Below are 6096 nucleotides of genomic sequence, written 5' to 3'. Positions count from 1 at the left end.
AAAGCCACATCACTGATCACGAGCTAGTGGTACAGCTCTACCTCTCTTTTAAATCAGAACCAGTGAAGCTGGTGAAGGTCCTGTGTGAGTGTCTGGAGGCAGTTGGAGGATGGATGGCGGCTAACGGATTGAAGTTGAATCCTGACAGAAGTACTATTTTTGGGGGACAGGAGGCGGGCAGGTGTGGAGGACTCCCTGGTCCTGAATGGGGTAACTGTGCCCCTGAAGGACCAGATGCGCAGCCTAGGAGTCATTTTGGACTCACAGCTGTCCATGGAGGCACAGGTCAATTCTGTGCCCAGGGTGGCTGTCTACTAGCTCCATCTGGTACGCAGACTGTCTCGCCAGAGTGGTGCATGCTCTGGTTATCTCCCGCTTGGACTACTGCAATGCGCTCTATGTGGGGCTACCTTTGAAGGTGACCCGGAAACTGCAATTAATCCAGAATGCGGCAGCTAGACTGGTGACTGGGAGTGACCGCCGGGACCACATAACACCGGTCCTGAGAGATCTACACTGACTCCCAGTATGTTTCCGAGCACAATTAAAGTGTTGGTACTGACCTTTAAAGCCCTAAACGGCCTTGGTCCTGTATACCTGAAGGAGCATCTCCACCCCCATCATTCAGCCCGGACACTGAGGTCCAGCACCGAGGGCCTTCTGGCGGTTCCCTCATTGCGAGAAGTGAGGTTACAGGGAACCAGACAGAGGGCCTTCTCGGTAGTGGCACCCGCCCTGTGGAACGCCCTCCCAGCAGATGTCAAGGCAATAAGTAACTATTTTACCTTTAGAAGACAACTGAAGGCGGCCCTGTTTAGGGAAGTTTTTAATGTTTAATGCTGTACTGTTTTAATATTTGGTTGGAAGCCGCCCAGAGTGGCTGGGGAAACCCAACCAGGTGGGCGGGGTATAAATAATAAATTATTATTATTATTATTATTACAGCCTTTCTCCTAGCACAGAAAGAAAGGGCTGTAACGGTTGAGTTTTACCTGCCACACACCTGGGAGAGGGGGGGGCAGGGATTGCAGCTTTGCCTCTACTAGCTTCTGATGCAATTGCCCTTGTAGAAAAATGCTGTGGAATTGCTCCTCCTTCTCCCCAGTTTGGAATATTCTTCTGCAGGAAACAACAGCCTTGTAAGCTGAGAAGGTGTCCATGTAATTGTACTATTGTGAAATAATATTTTATAAGGCCGTCTCTCGCCAGTTTTGGAGGGAGCTGTTTCCAGTTTGCTAAACTATTTTAATATTCTATTTCATTAAATCTTTTATTGGAGGCCTCCTTGGGAACATATTTGTGGGACAGGGGGGCAACTTTTAAAATAGGTATAAGAAATGCTGGTTGAAGCAGAGAGGTACTGACTTGAACCCAGACTCTCTGGCTATAGAGCAGGAAACTTTGTGTTGTTGTTGTTTTTTTAATTATATTTTATTGGTTTTATAACAAATGTAAAGAAAAAATACAAAACAAAGATAAAGATTCACAAAAAAGAAATACACAAAAATAAAAAAGATATATAAAAAGAAAAAATTCATTTAACATTTACAGTACTAGTATAATTCTTAAACCTGTGACTTCCTCCCTCCCCCCCTTCCACGCCTCTATTAATAACTATTACAGTGCTCTCGTCTTCATCACTCTTTAACTTTTTCTAAAACCAAAATCCTTATAACTATTAACAACCAATTTCTTACTATGAATCTATACTTATAAACTGTAATTCTTATATTTTAAACTATAAAACTAGATCCTTTCTCTTGAAACTTTTGCTTCTATAGCCTCTTTGTACATAGAGCAGGAAACTTTGAGGGCTGACTGGTAACAAGGAACAGCACTCAGTGCAAACTCAGAAATGCTCTCGCTTTGTTGCTCCAGCAGAGGAAAGCCAATACTACTACTACTACTACTAATAATAATAATAATAATATATGTATACCCCCCCCCCAATATGGCTGGGTTTCCCCAGTCACTCTGTGCGGCTTCCAGCAAAATATTAAAATACTTTCGTTCTCTAAACGCTAGAAGTCCATGTCATCGAAAGAAACCGACAGGCTGCAAAGAATCGGGACAAACAAAGGGTATATTATTCGAGGCACAATTGACTCAATGTATCCGTTGTCCTAAAATGCGGTTATGGCTTTCAGTGCAAATCAGCTTCTCAAGCCAAGGCTTCAAATTCATGGGTGGCTATTAGCTATGACAGGTTAAAGCTCTTCATCCCGGGTAATGTTCCCACTCGGCAGAGACCTTGCTGACCCCAGAGAGGCAGGAACAGGATAGATCCGCCAGAGGAGAACCGCACGCGCCTTCTGAATAGTGGAGACTGCTTGTGGGTATGCAGCCTTAAAAAGAAAAGTCAAGCCTGCTGGATCAGGCCAATCTAGTCCAGCTTCCTGTCCCTGTGTTGTCGTTTAGTCGTGTCCGACTCTTCGTGACCCCATGGACCAGAGCACGCCAGGCACTCCTGTCTTCCACTGCCTCCCGCAGTTTGGTCAAACTCATGTTCGTAGCCTCGAGAACACTATCCAACCATCTCGTCCTCTGTCGTCCCCTTCTCCTAGTGCCCTCCATCTTTTCCCAACACCAGGTCTTTTCCAGGGAGTCTTCTCTTCTCATGAGGTGGCCAAAGTATTGGAGCCTCAGCTTCAGGATCTGAGCTTCAGCTCAGGGCTGATTTCCTTCAGAATGGAGAGGTTTGATCTTCTTGCGGTCCATGGGACTCTCAAGAGTCTCCTCCAGCACCATAATTCAAAAGCGTCAATTCTTCAGGGATCAGCCGTCTTTATGGTCCAGCTCTCACTTCCATACATCACTACTGGCTACTGGGAAAACCATAGCTTTAACTATACGGACCTTTGTCGGCAAGGTGATGTCTCTGCCTGTCCCTGTAGGATACCCCAAAAGGGATTTATGTACAGTGGTACATACAGTGGTACCTCTACTTACGAATGACTCGACTTACAAATGTTTCTACTTACGAATGGAGCTCCGTCCGCCATCTTGGATGTGGTTTAGATAGGATTTTTTCTACTTACGAATTTTTAGATAGGGTTGCTTCAACTTACAATTTTTTTCTCCCAATGCATTCCTATGGGGTTCGACTTACAATTTTTTTCAACTTACAAATGTGCGTTCGGAACACATTAAATTCGTAAGTAGAGGTACCACTGTATAGGCTAAGTAGGCTGAAGCCTAGGGCCTTAGATGCCCTTTCTTCAAGAGATTTTAGGATAAAATCCTCTATTTCTATATTAGATGCACTTGAAGCCAATCTAAAAAGAAGTGCTGTGTACAGTGGTGTCGCACAATTGTTTTTCCATTCTTGCTATTCTGGTAGCATCTAAGCAAGAAATTCAGCAAGGTGTTGAACTATTGATGGAAGCATACCCAGAAGATACTGACCTGAAGCTTATTGATGAACTTCTGCACTTTCACCTGTACGTGAGACAAAGCCCTATATAAGCTTACAGCAATACAGCAGAGCACTCTCTGTCTCATGCAGACCTTTATCAAATTATATATTTTAAAAATTCTGATGGTATCTCCTAATGTGGAAGGAAGCAATCTTGCAGCTAATTCTTAGCTTTATGGTCACTAACTGCTCGGGAGAGAAGAGTTGATTTCAAGACTCAAAAGAATTAAAAATGAATTAAGGGCCAGGATGTCTCAAGAGAGGTGGTCCACACTGAGCATTCTGTACAGTTCTAGTTACAGGTAGGTAGCCGTGTTGGTCTGAGTCGAGAAGCAAAATAGAAAAAAAATCCTTCAGTAGCACCTTAAAGACCAACTAAGTTTTATTTTGGTATGAGCTTTCGTGTGCATGCACACTTCTTCAGATACACATTCTGTACAGTGATACCTTGGTTTACAACCATAATCCATTCCGGAGGTCCGGTTGTAAACCTAAACAGGTTGTAACCCAAGACACGCTTTTTTTTCTTTTTTAAAAAGGGTTGTAATCCAAAAAAAGGGATACACACTTCCGGGTTTGTAATCCAAAATGGTTGCAAACCAAGGTACCACCGTACAATGAAAGTGACAAACTTAGAGAAACAAAATTTTGATGAAGTTTTTTTGATGTCCTTTAGAGGAGAAATTGGGAATTGCAGAATTTTAAATACCTGTCGTCATCCTTGGCTTCACTCAATTTTGTTTATAACACTATTCCATTTTCTTCTAGTCATGAGGGTGGGGGGGTTGGGAGGGGCCTCACAAGTGGAGTAGCTGAGGGCCTCAATTCATCAAAATCAGGCCTTGCCCCGAGCCCAAGAGCCCCCTGCCCTCCTGTGGTTGCCAGCAATTGGTGTTCAGGCACATTTCTGCCTCTGCCGATGGTGCCAGAGCGTAGCCATTGTGGCTGGAATCCATTTTCCTCCACTGCTCTTTTAAAGCCACCCAGGTTGGTGGCCATCGCTGCCTCCTGAGGCAGGGAGTTCCGTAGTTTTAACCACGCGCTGCTCAAATAAGTACATCCTTCCATTTTTCTGCCCTGAACCTTCCAACATTCAGCTTCGCCAGCTGTCCGCATGTTCTGGTGTTGCGAGAGATGGAAGAGAAACTTTTCTCTAAACACTTCCTCTGTGCCGGGCATAGTTTTATGAATTACTTTCTAGAATAAAAGGAGCTCGGGGATTAAATTTTGCAAAGAAATAAATTGTGTCTTTTGTTTCTCAATCTGATCCTTTTTATTGGATGTTTTAAAGTGCTGCAAACAGCTCTGAGATTTTATTTCCTGGAAAATATACAGCGGTATAGAAATGAATTGAACCGCACAAACTTTACTAATTATTTGCACCCCGTTTCCCGTTGCCAGCGCCAACCCGGTGCAATTTACAAAGCAATATTTAAAGCAAAGGGCTGTAAACCAAACACACAACAAATTTAAACACAAAATACCCCCAAAGCAGAAAGAAAATAGAGCGCAATTAAAAAACAATCCCTTTCTAGCAAAGGGGGGGGGGAGAAGCACAATGGCTGACCACTGTTGGAGACAGAATACTGGGCTGCGCACAAAGTTTTACCCTGGGTCTCCAAAGGAGGAGCCTGAAACAGGATCTCGCGAGACTTGAGGTTATAATTTCGCGCGATTGAAGGCAGGCGTGAAGCGTTCGGCGAGATCGGACGTCGCGCTCTCGCGAGATCCGAGCCGAAACAAGCGGAGAGTCCCCACAAGCCGCCGCAGGATACGAACAAAGAGTTACAAAAAGAGTAGAGCAGCGTCCTTCTTTTTAATAGAAACTTCCTGGTTCCTTCCGACCCTGTTTTGATTTTGTGTAAGAAAGAAACCACGGAAGAAGAGTTTGGAAAACAGGACTGAACGGGATTCAAACATTTCTTTGGGTCGTTCCAGAAGTAGAAGGGGGGGGCGCACCCCAACAAAATCAATGTTGTGCAAAGATCAAAGACAAATTTTGTGTGCATCAGTGAACAGAATAATTGGGGATAAGGTTTCAGATTTACGCCTTGCAAATTCCTTGCTTTGACAGGGCGAGGAGAACTGTAGTTTTATGAAAGATCTTGTGGCAACTCTCAGCACCCTTAGGAAACTACGGTTCCCAGGATCCTTTATGGAGAGCTGCGACTCTCTCAAAGTGGGGCGGGAGTGCTTCAAATGCATGGTTTCGGATCGGGACCTTAGGTCTCAGGAAATACACCTGGACCTTCTAAGATGAGGGGGGGGGGGAGAATGCAATTTGAAAAGCAGGATTTGCTAAAGTAACAGAGGGGACTTTCTTTCACATGTGGTGGGATGGTAAAATCATAAAGAAATAATGGGAAATGATTTACAATGAAATGAAGAAGTTTAAAATAGCCTTTGTTTTTTTAAAAAAAACCCAGAAGCTTTTCTATTAGGTATTACAGGAGCAGACATACCAAGATCACAAAATGACTTATTTATGTATGCAACTACGGCCGCACAGACACTGTTAGCACAAAATTGGAAAGAAGAAGCTAAAGAAGATTGGCAAGTTGTTTAGTCGTTTAGTCGCGTCCGACTCTTCGTGATCCCATGGACTAGAGCAAACCAGGCCCTCCTGTCTTCCACTGCCTCCCGCAGTTTGGTCAAACTCATGTTCGTAGCTTTGAGAACAC

This window comes from Zootoca vivipara, chromosome 12, assembly GCF_965207765.1.
Source record: "Zootoca vivipara chromosome 12, rZooViv2.hap1.1, whole genome shotgun sequence".
In the NCBI taxonomy this organism is placed as follows: domain Eukaryota; kingdom Metazoa; phylum Chordata; class Lepidosauria; order Squamata; family Lacertidae; genus Zootoca; species Zootoca vivipara.
Note: the sequence above shows the minus strand (reverse complement) of the source record.